General features: G+C 41.8%; 1 protein-coding gene and 1 long non-coding RNA gene across 3 annotated transcripts in view; one reads left to right on the forward strand and one right to left on the reverse strand.

The window, feature by feature from the left end:
• Positions 1-229: 229 nt before the first annotated feature.
• LOC140512889 (uncharacterized) lies at positions 230-4,930 on the reverse strand. Its single transcript, XR_011969959.1, has 2 exons — positions 4,833-4,930; positions 230-2,961 (listed from the first exon to the last, which is right to left on the reverse strand). It is a non-coding gene; the product is annotated as an uncharacterized lncRNA (long non-coding RNA).
• Positions 4,931-4,992: 62 nt separating this feature from the next.
• Positions 4,993-13,965, forward strand: part of KLF12 (KLF transcription factor 12) — a 561,576-nt gene continuing 552,603 nt past the window's right edge. Inside the window, exon 1 of one of the 2 annotated variants that reach the window (XM_072622304.1) lies at positions 4,993-5,117. The gene's annotated coding sequence lies outside the window, so the exon portion shown is untranslated. The other variant, XM_072622303.1, reaches the window with a different exon arrangement.

Below are 13,965 nucleotides of genomic sequence, written 5' to 3' on the forward strand. Positions count from 1 at the left end.
TGAGACTTTGTTTTTGCAGGACCACGGTTCATTATTTCTAGGTTTATATTATTCATGTGTAGCACCACATCCAAGCTGCTCCCCGAAGCTTGCTGTCCTATTTGAGGATTACAGATTCAGTCCCAAACAGAGGGACTCTTAAGGATAACTGTGTGTCTGTACTACTAACGCCATAGTCTTAGAAACCACCAAGGTTGTGTTTCTTTTAAAAATCAGCCATTAGACACAATTACCTCTCAGTAAAGGTATTTATTGCGATGGTACAGTAAACACAGCATCAACAAAGCACTCCTCACTCTCCCACAAGAAATAAACACAGGAACCATGGGAAAATCAGTATCAAAATTAGAACCCTATTAGGGTGTTTCTTCTGGACAGGTGGACTTCTCTGGACTTGCTTCATGATAGATAGCTGAAAGCTCCACAACCTTCATCTATATCTACAGTATTCCTCTGGTGGAATGTTGTTGTAGTCCTTCAGAGAGACATGGCACCCATAGTCTGCTTAGGACTTGGCAGAAACCTCTCCAGTTAAGGATGTCCACTGTCTACATGGGAGATGAATCAGGGTTTATTATGGATCTACTAAGTCTATCACAGAAGATATAGGAAAAAAATCAAGACAAGCATCTGCTCTCATGGAGCTCACAATCTAAAATTTCACCTACTGCTCAATCCTAATACATATCCTCAACATGGTCTCCCAATATAATTGTGGAAATGGTTAGTTTTCCAGGAATGATGACTATGCCAGTGTTAAAAAGGTAAAGTGACTTGGCAGCAGCATACACAACTTCAAGAGCTATACTTAAGTATCCATGTATACCTTACTATTTCTTTCCTCTCTTTCTCTTCCCTAAAAGATTGAATCTCTTGCAGAAAAGATTCTTGGCTGCAGTATAGGGTATAATTAAGAGTATTATAAATATGACATAACTTGATAGGGTACTTCTATTGATGAATCAATATCACTGGTCAAACATGAAGGGGTTTGTTAAAAAATTCACAGGCAACGCTTTAGATAAACATTTTTAAAATAAGGGGCAAGGTGTTTACTTTCATATCTGATACAGAACATAAATTACTCAGTTTTAATTTAATTATGCTAATTAGCTGAAAATGACTTTTTTGGGGGGCAGTTCAGTTTGTTATTCTTTGGCTATGTTTGGGTGAGTGAAAAGTTGAATGGAACATAGATTTATCTTGATAACTCAAAACATTACATCAAAATAACTTTTATTCTTAAATTCATCACCATCACTTTTTTTCTCAGTACTCAGAATTCAAGTCACTGAAAATGTAAATTAAGAAAGGTAGAGAAATGAAAAAGGTGAGTTGTTTCTACATGCTTTTCTTCAGGGATGGCCCAATGCTTTCCTCAGTTCCTTTGGACTAGAGACCATGACTCTGCATACAATATTTCTGCCACCTGAATTTTTTTCTATAATTTCCCTTCTGATTATATTATGTTAATCTCTGAACACGTAAGATAAAGAAACAAATTCTTACTCTGAGTAAGGACATGTCGAGTTTCACACATGGATTCAGAAAGATATAGATTCAAACTGTCTAAAATAGTTATCAACTGTGTGAGTGACTTTTCACAAGTAACATTTCTGTGCCTCAGTTTCCTTATCTTGAATATAAGGGAGTTGAAGTAGATGGCCTTAAATGTCCCTTCCAACTCTGCTCTAATGCTTCTTTCCTTTCATGTTTTAGTCAACTGTGATAGTCCAAGTAGTAGATGGGTTCATATGAGATGAGGTGGAAATAAGTATGAATTTAAATAATTCCTCCGTATTCTTTCTAATCTCCCTTAGAACACAAAGGAATTAAATCTCCCTTTATTTTCCTCTTTTCTCTCATCACAGGGCACATAAATAGAATATTTTATCACTATCTCAAATCTCTACCATTCTTCTTTCTCAGTTTTCTTCCCTGCCTTTAAATCTAGGGAGTTGCCTTAATTCAATAATTCCATTCTTTCTTATATAGCACCATGATTTTTTAACTGCCAAGAATTCCCCCCCCTTAAATCCCCATGCTCTTCCCTCTCCCATCCTTACCATCCAGACTCCAGATATTAACTTCGACCTCCCTCTAATTCTCTTACCCTCTGGACTAGATTTTTATATTTTATTTTCTGTCTGTCACCATTTTATTAACATGCCCATGTCACTGTAGCCCCTAGCATAGGAATGAAGTGCAGCCTGTTATTCTGGATGCAGAAGCATTTCACGTAAGATACATTTCCAGAACTGTGCACTACACTTCACTGTCTCTGAGGAAAATCTGCTATTAGAAAAAACTGCCTGGTTGGCATAATTTCTTACACAGCCCTACTCCAGCTACCTTTGACTTCTTTCTCCCTGGAGGAGCTGGGGAGAATCTCCTCCCCCAACCCCACTGGACGACCTAAAGCTATTTATTTAGTGCACAAAGTTTTCGCCCTCAGTAGTATGTGGGGCTCTAAAAGTTACATCCTTAATTCTCCTTTCCTTCACTTTGGGATAGAACACATATTATCTGACCCCAAATGAAGAAGGACAGCAGGGGCCAAACCCTCAGCCACCAATATTCATCTCAGAAAGGTGGCAACTCATCCCTATGTGTCTCCTGCCTACTTTTTTCATTCAATGTTCAAGCTCCTCTAGGAATATAAGGGTCTCTCTGTTTTCTTTTTATTAGGTTCAGGCTGCTTGCTTGGAACTCAATGATTTGCTCTTCTGGGGACCCTTACCCTTTAATTCTCACAACCATGTTGCGATGTCCCAGTCTAAATTTAGAGTAGCTAATGAGTTTGCATAGTTAGCAAGTAGGATGTTCAGCTTCTTCACGGTACATCGGTGAATTCCAGTGTTGGAAGGGACCTGGGGGAGGAGGGGAGGGCTTTCTAGCCCAATTCCACACGAGCCAAGGCTCTCCTTCACAACATGGCCAAGTGGTCTTCCAGAGGATCTCCTGAGAAATACGAGGAAGATATTCCTACAGCTAGGCTCCTGGTTTTAATTAATCCGTGTCACACAGATAAAAAGTGTTTAGAACATGCCAAAAAGCTATCTAAATGTCCAACTCGACTTTCATTCATTCAGCCTTCCCCCCTTTCTGCTTTGCTCTCCTGCTTTGTGGGTGAACCCGCGCCCCCACAAAGTGTCTTCTTCTCCCCACCCTGACTTAGGTCACGTTACTGAAATCAACATGAAATGTTCCTCTCGTCCTAGAAAACTTTCGGATGTCTCGCTCCCCGGCGTGTCGGGGAGCTGTCCTACGCGGTGACTTCCAGGAGAGCAGCTCTTGGGCGGCTTTGCGGGGCCGCACGCCAGGCTGGAACGCACGGATTGGAGGCTCAGCTCACCTGGGTCGGGCTAGAAGCGGCCAATACGCTCGGCAACAATCGATGCCTTAGTCCTCTTTTCTGGCCCCCCCCCCCCCCCCAGTCCGCTTCCGCTCCTCTCCCCTCCCCCGGACCCCCAGTCCCCCGCCCCGCGCTGCTCCGAGGACCCGGAGCCCCGGGAGAGGAAGCATCGCTGCGGGGCCACGTTGGCTTCAGCCTCCTCCCTCCCCCGCCCAGAATCCCGCGGACAAACTGCCCGGGGCGCCGAGGGAGGGGGGCCGAGGGAAAGGGGAAGAACACTCTTCTAGGACTCCGCTCGAGGTCCGGGTCCTGCTGCTCCAGGCTGCAAGTCTGGGGTGCCCTCTCCCCCTTCCGTTTGTATTCCCTTCTAAAAGTGCGTCTGGTCTGCTAAATAAGCGGGAGATGAGCCGGTGCACGACGTCCCCTCTCTCCTCTCCATAACAAAGGTTAAATGGGCCGAAGGAGGAAGGAGAGTCGTCTACACCCTCACAGCCGCGGGTTTCGTCTAGGACCCAAACGCTCCTTGCCTTGGCTTTGCCCCCTCCCCCACTGGCACAGATCCGCAGGCCGCCGCTCTTCTGGCTCGGGGCGCCCCGGCCCCAACCCCACGGTGGCCATCTGCAGGCGATGCCCCCCGCCCAGGGGCCGGGTCCCCGAGCGAGGCCGGCTGGGCCACGCAGGCTCCACGCACACCCCGGGGCCGCCGGCTCCGCCCACACCTTTCCAAGTTGGCCCGCTCGTGAGCCGGCCAGCCCCGGGGAACGCAGCCGGCTTAGCTCCCTCCCCCCGCCAGCTCCACCCCGCTCCACCCCTCCCGAGCCCCCCGCCCGGGCGGAATGCTTCAGCTCGCAGCTTTATTTGTTCCTTCCCAAAATCTCGTCCGAACCGCGGGCAGACACAAAAGGGGAGACTTTCTCCGGGCCCGGCCCAAGTCCTGGGCTGGAGCTTGGAGCCCGCGGGGGTGGCACGAAGGTGGCTGCTGCTTTGCTTTGCTTTCTTTCCCCGGGAAGCCCACGGGTCTCCTCCTCGCCACGGGTCCGAACGGACCCCCGTTTAAACACACATACGCCTACATTTCGGCTTCCCCGGGGCTGGTGACCAGGGACAGAGGCTTCAGCCAGACTGGGGAGCGAGGAGCAGGCAGGCTGGGGAGGGCCTCCCCCCAGTCTCGCCGGGCTCGGCTCTGCCTGGCCCAGCCCAGCCCTGCCCTGCCCTGCCCAACCCAGCCCCAGCACCTCGCCCGCAGAAAGCAGGCAGACGTAGCGCGGAGCTGTGGGTGTTTCCTTCTACCTCCGAGGACGGGGAGGGGTTCATTTCCCACAGGGGATTTTAACCATCACACACAGATCCCTCCTCCTAATCCTCCGGTGGAGCGGTTTGGGGGACACATTTTATGGCAATAAAGCGACTTAGCGCCTGCTGATCGAACCCCTCCCATCCTACCTCCCCCGCCCCCAAACCCCACCCCGGGACTCGCCTGCATTGGCTTTGCTTTGTTTCTGGGTTGGAGGAACGGGAGCTCTTTTGTTTGGGGGTTTGGTTCTCTCAGCCCCCTCCACCCCTCCTCCTTTGGCCTCTCCGGTTTCCTGAGCTCAGTGCAGCAAGGGTAGGAGAAGCGCCGTCTTGCAAACCCCCCTCGGCTGGGCCCCAATGTAATTGGATGCGGGCCTGGTAAGACTCCCCACGCTACATTGTGTCCGCTCTGGTTTCGGAAGCCTCCACCCACCGGCCCACCCTACATTTAGCACATCATGTGATCCGGGTAAGTCATTTGCAAGTACAACAGTTCTCTGTGTTGCCCCCCATTCATTTCCTGAGAACTGCATAGAGCAGCTGAGAGAGACTCTGTATGTGTGTGTGTGTGCGTGCGTGTGTGTGTATGTGTGTGTGCGCGTGTGTGAGTGTGTATGTGTGACACTGTGTGTATGTGTGTGTATGAGAAAGGGAGCGAAAGAGGGAGAGAGAGAGAGAGAGAGAGGGGGACTGTATAAGGGAAAGAAAACAATTTCTCCTGCTCTGCAGCTTCTGCTCAGGTCTGTGCCTATTCCGTTTCTTATCAAAATAAACAAACCTTTTTTTTTTTTTTTGCCATCCCAAATCAGACCGTATTCTCTTAACATGTTTTATTTTCCTTCTGTCATCTGCTCAAGTTAAATCATTTTGGTTGGTCTGCCTTCTTAAAAGGGGAAAGTGTTGTTGGGAAACGGGAGGGGGAGAGGGCGAGGGGGATGCTATTGCAAAGCAAGTAGCTCTGGTCAGATTCGCGGAGAAGAAAGAAGAACGTTTGGTTTTTTTTTTTCACTCCCGCAAAACTTATCAAGTAACGTGTATTAAGCAAATGTTTTTTTTTCTACCCAGAGTGGGATTGTTTGGTTTACAACGTTTGTCTGACAGTTGCCATGGATTAAAAATAAAACATTAGCTCTGAATTGGGGGGTCTGGTTGAACAAGTTTCCCCTCGGAAACCTTTTTTTTTAGATGTGTATATGCCAAAATTGGGTTTCTGTGTGTGTGTTTTCGAGAGGGTTTCGGAGGGTAAGGGGTTAAGGTGGAGATGACACTGCTGGCATTAATAGCGGTCCTAGTGCTACATTCATTATTGTCTGTGGTAGTAATGATGTCTAACTGTCACTTGCAACAGTGTATAGTTCATGGAAGTGGCCGGGGGCTGGCCTATGGCTGTTATTTTCAATTAAGGTGGACCTCCGTAGAGTTGACAAGGGAGAACTTTGCATTTCGACCCAGTCGTGAAAAAGCTCTGAGAACCAGTTTGGGAACCACTTCTTGCCTTATAAGCTTGCTGTAAAGTGACGACTGAGTACTGACCTCCGTGACATTAGTTTGTGTGAATGTTAAACACTATTATATGAGAAGAATCAATTCCGCCTTTGTTCGGTGCAGAACTGACTATTAGAACTTTGCAAACTTTTATCTTTGGGGAGAAGGGTGGGGTACAGTCAGCGCTACATTTTAGGTTCAGTGCATTTAAAAGTACCAATTCCTTTGTTATAAGCCCTGCAGCTTTCCCAGCCCCTCTCACCCTGGGCTTTTTGGGTTCTGCATACTTAATAATAATAGCTTTATTTAATTCAGTTGATAAAAGCTGACTTGTGTTGAGTTAGAAGTATTAGTACACCGGAATGTGTAATCTGGATAAACAGTTTGTGTGGTTGGTATTGTCATTCTCCCTAATTTAACTGTGCAGACTGTTAAGGTACGGTTCTGTATAGACGGTTTAAAACAATTCTGCTAATAGAATTCTCTGCAAAGTGGTGAGATAGTTTCTTTTACATCAGCTTTAATATTCCATCAGTTTTACCCTCACACCAGGGAGATGAACAGCTCTATTTACATCTATGTACATGTGCATCTAGTTGCTTCTGTAGACATGTGCCAATCAAATGGACGTCATTCTGTAAATCCACCTAGACTGTTTCATCCCCTTTTCTTACTGGAGGAAGGAGTTGTTTAGATAAGTCAATGGTAAGATATGAATTTGGTGGCTTATGGCTGGCTGAGTGGTGCAGGAGCTTGTGATGTGAATAGGAGTGGTCACTTTTAAAGAGTGGGTGTATTCCATGGAGTGAGGAATGCTTCTTAGAATTGGCATTTAATAATAACAGTGACTTAAAAAAAAAAAAACCAAACCAAACAAAAACGCAGTGGTGAGTGGCATTTGCAAACCTCCTTCTCATGGTGTTTACATTTTCTTAAACCCCACAGAAATTGGTTAAAGTAGAGTGAGATATTTTTAGGTTTTGAAATTAAGAAGCAGAGAGTTAGGAATAGGATGTTAAAGGACAAACATTTCACCTACCTAAGTTATCTCTTTATTTTTGCACGCTGGTCATTCTTGACAACAGGCATGGCAGAGTGAGTATATTTAGTTTTATATGAATTGGGGGATGGATTGATTTGGGCATAAAGGTATTGGCATATAGTTGCAATAAATCTAGTGAATGATTTATTTTTTTTGCACCTTCTCTAAGCTATCAGTATGAAGATGTACTTAATGCACAGACAACTTGATACTCTGAAATATAAAATGTAATAATTGAAATCATGTCATTAACAGTTACGATTGTTTGATATTCACTTCACAACACATTTTAAAAGCAGACAAGTCAGCTAAACTTTACTTAGGTAAGGTTCCTATTACTTTTTAATAATGAAAATAAATGTGTTAATGGTTCCTTGATGGTTCTTGAAAAATTTCCTTTCTAAGAAATTAAATCTCATTTAGGGGAAAACTGGTATTGGTACATCATTTGAGACCTTGACCTTCTCAACTCTTGGCTAGTGGTTGTTTACTACAGCTGCAGTGTGTATGTGTACAGAAGGGGGAAGGACTGAAAACCAAGTACACACACTGACTTTCCCTAGGCTAAGGGAAAAACAAATCAGTAGGCTTGACACTTTCTCCAAGCATCAGGGAAGTAATATCAATACTTATCTGGCAGATTTAAAAATATGTATTCCTGAGGGGTTTCTTTCAGTCTTATGGGAAAAGCATATATGCTCTTTAACAGTTTCAAAAGTGAATTTCAGATGTTACCTCATAAAGCAGTCTGCCATCACAATAATAAAAGAAATCTTCCTTAAAAACAGAGGATTGTATTATCTTAGTAAAGACAACTTACAGTGCCCAGGCTTCTAGGCCTGTACTGAGGAAATTTTAACCCAGGCCAATGTTAGTCAGTCAGTCTAGAGTACTGTGTAATCTAACCCAGTGAGATGATACTGCTAAATAGCTGAACTTATGAAGATACTGTTTTCTCTACTGGATAAAATAGAGAGCTTGTAGTTTTATATTTATGTTGATGAGGAAAAAAAGCGGTCAGTAAAATTGAGATGTCTAAGCTATTAGTCTTTTTTTTTTTATAAATAAAAATTCAATTTATACCTAGTTCAAAATGGTTTCTTTCCAGCATGGTTTGATAGTTCAGGATAGACAGTGGGGCACCTTCATCTACAAGAGGGATTCTTAACCTGAGGTCTGTGATGTTTTTTATTTTTATATATATTTTTTAAATTGATAACTATTTTCAGTATAATCAGTTTCCTTTTGTATTCCTATGTATTTCATTTGATACATTTAAAAACAACATTCTGAGAAGGGGTCCATAAGCTTCGCCAGACTGCCAAAGGGGTCTATGACACAAAAAAGATGTTATGGCCCCCTGATCTGGAGAGGTTTACAGTGTTTTCATAGGTGAGTTTTCGCAGTTATTGTTTGTTCATGGGGAATAAAGATCACACAAAAGTTTTATTGAAGATTTGTAACTTAATTTTTTTTGTCTTTAAGTAAACCATTTTTTTGTCAGTATTCTTTTCAAAAACCAGATTGGCATTCTGAAACTGGTGAGAGGAAAGAGTGTTTTTGTCATTTAACTGTTCATAAAATTTTTGGATTCTCAATGGAAAATTTGCATATATCAGCTTATCTTAAACCTAATGTTTCTCTATTTTTTCTTTTTAAAGCCTTTTCCTTTTTCCCACATGAGAAGTATACAAAACTTTAAGGCTCTTCTGTATTTATAAGAACAAAATAATAATTTAGACCAAATTGTTGGCAACACCCCATAACCACAGCCTTAACTCATCTACCACAGCTACCCCTCCCTAAGGCAAAATACTGAGTAAACAGATGGGCCTTGCACTCTGCCCTGAAGGTCAACAAATTTAGGCTTTGTCAGCCCGAGGGGGAGGACGAATTCTAGATTGTAAGCCTTTCCAAAGAGTGGTCTTGTTTTAGTCCACCAGAGTTTATTGTGTTTAAGAGCAGCCGCACCCCTTCTGATCCCAACTACTGCATTCTTGTGGTAAAGGACCTAGGCTGTGTGATTAAATGGTTACTTTCTGTATACATTTTCAGTAATTATATCACAAAAGGATTTTTCAATGTTTGGTGTCTATTGTCATAAAAGTGGTTGACTTGAGTCGTCATGTCCCTGCTTAAAAATTTGTTTTGGTCTGTCAATAGATTATAGGGTAAGTCATACCAAAGTGTTCCGCTTCGGGTAAGCTTGTCTTAAAGTAGTTTTCTTTTTCAAAAATGGACAATTTTTACTTATTTATAATAACCTCAGAGCAGATTTTGAAGTGATGAGAGGTTTAAGAGTAGCAGCCTAAGTACTCTAATTTTCCTGTTACATAGAGATAGTGAAAGTTTCTATTGGAGAATACAGTGCAGTTGCAAGAGAAGGAGAGAGATGAGAATTTTGCAAGAGACCTGGAAGTAGCATCTTCTCTTGTTCCATACCAGGGCTCACAGAAGTAGGCGGTATGATCATCAGAACAGAACATTCTAGTATTCTGTTAGAATTTAAGGTCCTTGAGAGTTAGGATTGGTTATTCTTTATCTCTGAATTCCTACTTTAGTAGATCACGATTGTATGACTTTGTTTGTATAGAGTACCACCAGATGAGGAAACTCCCTCTACCAAATCAGGTAGAACCTTAGAGTTTTATAGAATTGCTTAGAACATTGAGAGGTTAAATGAAACCTCTCTGTGTCAGAGTTGGGAAATCACACCCAGATCTTTCTTGTTTTAAGTCTAGATCTCTAATCAACATGCCGTGCTGCCTCTTATTTAATTACTTTTAGGAGCAAAACAGAAAGCCATAAACTTCCTACCTATATCACAAAAGAATAACATTAGCAGTACCACTGGCATTCACTTAAAGATCAAACAAACACACACACATATAACCTAGGACAAATAATATTTTAAAAAATGACCCTCAAAAGCCCTTTTCTAATATCATGCCCAGGTGACTTACAAGTACACTCTTCCTTAGGTTTCCTCTAAGTTGTTCATCAGTTTTCTTGAAAAGTTAAGGCCCTGCCTAACCTCTCCTCCTGAACATATATGCTATATTTAGGGAGAAAGAATTTTCTGGGGTGAGTAGAAAACTTTTCTGGCTTTCAGAGGTCATAGATTCCATTTCTGTGTCACTAGCTGTTTGTTCTGTGATCTTGGAAAAGCTTCTGTACTGTAGTTTCTATGCAGTTCTTATAAGGTTTACAATATTATTTTTGTAAAGTATCTGAGCTTCTTGGGAAAAAAGGAATTTAATAATAATGAATGGTGATAGGGTGCAGTAGATAGAGTGCTGGTCTTGGAGTCAGGAAGACTCATCTTCCTGAGTTCAAATCTGGACTCAGACACAGCTGTGTGACCCTGGGCAAGTCACTTAACCCTGCTTGCTTCAGTTTTCTCATCTGTAAAATGAGTTGGAGAAGGAAATGGCAAACTGCTCCAGTATTTTTGCCAAGAAAACCCCAAATGGGGTCACAAAGAGTCGGGCCCAACTGAAAAACTGACTCAACAATAGTAATAAAAATACAAATGAACAGTTCATTCTGCCTCTTCTAATAAATTGGAAGGCATTAATAAACATCAGCAATTTATATAGATAATGACAAGTCTGATTGCAACTTATGTAAATGAGCTGTGAAAAAATGGTGATGTTTCACATGGTACCATTAAAACTTGGGAAAGTGAAATATAGCCCACTGGAACTTACAATATATCAGTGACCTATCAGCAAATTAAGTTTGGCCAAAGATCATATAGATTAAGTTTTGCCTAAATTTTGGTTGAAGTAAAACAAGTTTGATGAGACTTCCGTGTTGGTTATGCTGATTCAGAAAAAGGAAAGTGCCACTAGAAGTCATTAAAAACTATAAAATAAAGGACTCTTTGGTTAATACATGAAGATAGTGGATGATGATTTGTAAAGCTATTGAACACAAACTATTTTTTTTTTTTGGTATATATTCTCTTCCTAGGTATTTTCCTCCACATATATGTTTGAAAAGCTCAAAAAAAAAGTTTTCTTCATAATTTCCCCTACTACTTTCCCTCCTTCCTTCATTTGAAACAGAAACTTCATTGGCAGCAGAGGCACTCTTAAACACTAGGCCCTTGTTAGGGGTAGACAGAAAGTTAAATTGACTAGCCACAGCCCTGCCACTAACTGGAATGATGGGGAGATCTAGTAAGGACTTGCTCTGTTAGCCTTACATCGTTTCCTCCCACTCTAGATCTCTTTCCTTCATACCTTGTATGTATTGTAGTTACACTGGACTTTTGGGGCTTTCCAGTGTATCTTCAAATGTATTAGAAATGACTGTTTGATCTGGGGCTGTACAAGAGGTCTGACCCTTCTCCTAGAATTCTTGGTACTTAAACTGTAAACCTGAATTCTGAGCATTAAAAAATACAGACTATAACCCTTTCTTCCCATTCCCTTTCAATATCTTGCATGCCAGTTTCCATTCATTTTTCCTTCTACCAACTGAGAAAGTAATTTCTGCCAAGTTTAGGCATCAACACTTAACTTTCCATTATGGATTGATAGAGAAATTAGCATAATTCAAAATATTAACATGAAAAAATTTTTTAGCAAATAACTGCTACAAAGATAAGTTGAGATTGAGCCAGTAGACTAGCTCCTCTCTAATTTAATATTACTAATATGAACCCTTCTTTTGGAATTACTGGATCTGGATTCAGATCCTGTCTTTGTTACTTTAAACCCCCTTCTGTCCTTGGGCACGTCACTTATCTTCAGCAGGCCTTAGATTCCTCATCAGTATAATGAAGGGGTTGAACAAGATCAATTCTGAGGTCTTTTCCAATTCTAGATCTATGATTCTTTTATCATAATATAAAGATAGGTCTTGCTTATCTATAAATATATTTGGTCATTGGACAAATAGACATGTACCACATGTATGTAAGACACTGCTGAATTCTTTGGAGTTTACAGAGATGATTAAATCAGGGTTGGCAGTATGGTGTAGTGAAATAAAAACAAAAACAAAATCTGACATGGATCAAGAAAGGAGAGCTGGATTTGAGCCCTGAGCCTGAAATTCCCTTCCTGTAGGATGCTGGCCAATCTTTCTGGGCCTTAGTCTTCTCATCTGTGCCACAGAGACGTTGGACTGCTTCATTCTAAGGTCCTTCTAAAATACTTTGATTCTGTAATTTCTGTCCTCAAGAAACTTAAGGTTTAGTAGAAAAGATTTGTCATTGATACTAATATAAGGCCAAGTGACGAAACAAGGGTCACCAAGAAAGGGTAGTAGAAATTCAGAAGCAGGAGATGGAGGTCATTTTCTCGATGGAGAAATCAGGGAAAGTTGTATAGACATGGTGATATTTAGTAGAAGTTTTATTTTAAAATTGTATAGTAATTAAATGACTATGTTTACTTTCTCCTGCCTCCCACTTTCTCAAGGAAGGATCTTGCAAACTCAAACCTCACTACTTGATGTCATCTCATCGTGTCTCCCTGGCAACTTGTTTAGTCACTCATTCCCTCTCTCCACTTAATTTCAGTCTCTTCCTTTTCACTAACACTTTTCCTATTGTTTAAAACATACCCTGATCTCCTTCATTCTTAAATTTTCACTTGATCCTACCATTCTCTCCAGCAACCATCATATATCAAGCTATCTACACACATTCTTACTACTTCCTGTGCTCTCAACCCTTTGCAGTCTGGCTTCTGACTTTATCACTCAACTGAAATTATCTTTACAAGGTTTTCAGTGATCTCTTAGTTTACAAATCTGATGGCCTTTTCTTATCCCTCATCCTTTTTGACCAGTCTATAGCATTTTATGTTGTTGACTGCCATTGCCTGGATTTCTGTACCTCTGTTTCTCCTAGTTCTTCTACCTGTCTATTTGATTCTGAACCCCATGCCCCATCCTCTATATATGGATTAACCCCAGAGTTCAGTCCTGTACCCTTTTTCCTTCTTTCTTTAGAGACTTTTTCTTAGTGATCTCATCAATTCCTGTGGGGTTAGCAATAATTTCCATGAGATGACCCACCCCACCCCCAACACACATCCAGTCCCTCTATTGAGTTTTAATCCCAGAGTACCAGATATTTATTGTATATATCCAACTGGATCCAACCCATAGCTGTAAAAACTTCTACTCAATATCACCTTGTCTATGAAGCCTTCTCTGATTCCTCTACTATGTTTAAAACAGAGCTTATTATCTTTTCTTCTAAATCATCCCCTCTTCCTAACTTTCTTATTTCCAGTAGGTACTGCAGCGTCCTTCCAGTTGCCCAACTTTGCAGCCTCAGAGTCATACTTTACTCTTTTGTCTCCCTTACTCCATACATCCAGTCACTTGCCAAGCCTTGTTAATTTTGTCTCTATAGTATATTGCACATTTATCTTCACTTATAAGGTCACCACTTTCTCAGACCCTGATCCCTTCTTGCCTAGACTGTTGCAATAGCCACCTGAGAGGTCAGCTTCATCTAGGCTCTCCACTCTTCAGTCTGACACTAGAAGCCAAATAGATACTGCTAAAGCATAGGTGCTGCTCTTGTGCTTAAGAAGCTCCAGTGACTTTTTGCCTCTGGAATAAAATAAAAGCTACTATATAGGTGGTTTTTAAAGCCTTTGGTCAGCCTTTCACATTGTTCTCTTTCACACCCTACACATTTCATCCCAAATAATGTTATTATTGTTCATGATATGTAGTATTCCGCTGTATTGGTACCTTTATACATAATATTCCCCCTGCCTGGGATGCGTGGCCTCATGGCCTCTCTCTCATGAAATTCTTG

This window comes from Notamacropus eugenii, chromosome 6 (assembly GCF_028372415.1).
Source record: "Notamacropus eugenii isolate mMacEug1 chromosome 6, mMacEug1.pri_v2, whole genome shotgun sequence".
Lineage (NCBI taxonomy): Eukaryota > Metazoa > Chordata > Mammalia > Diprotodontia > Macropodidae > Notamacropus > Notamacropus eugenii.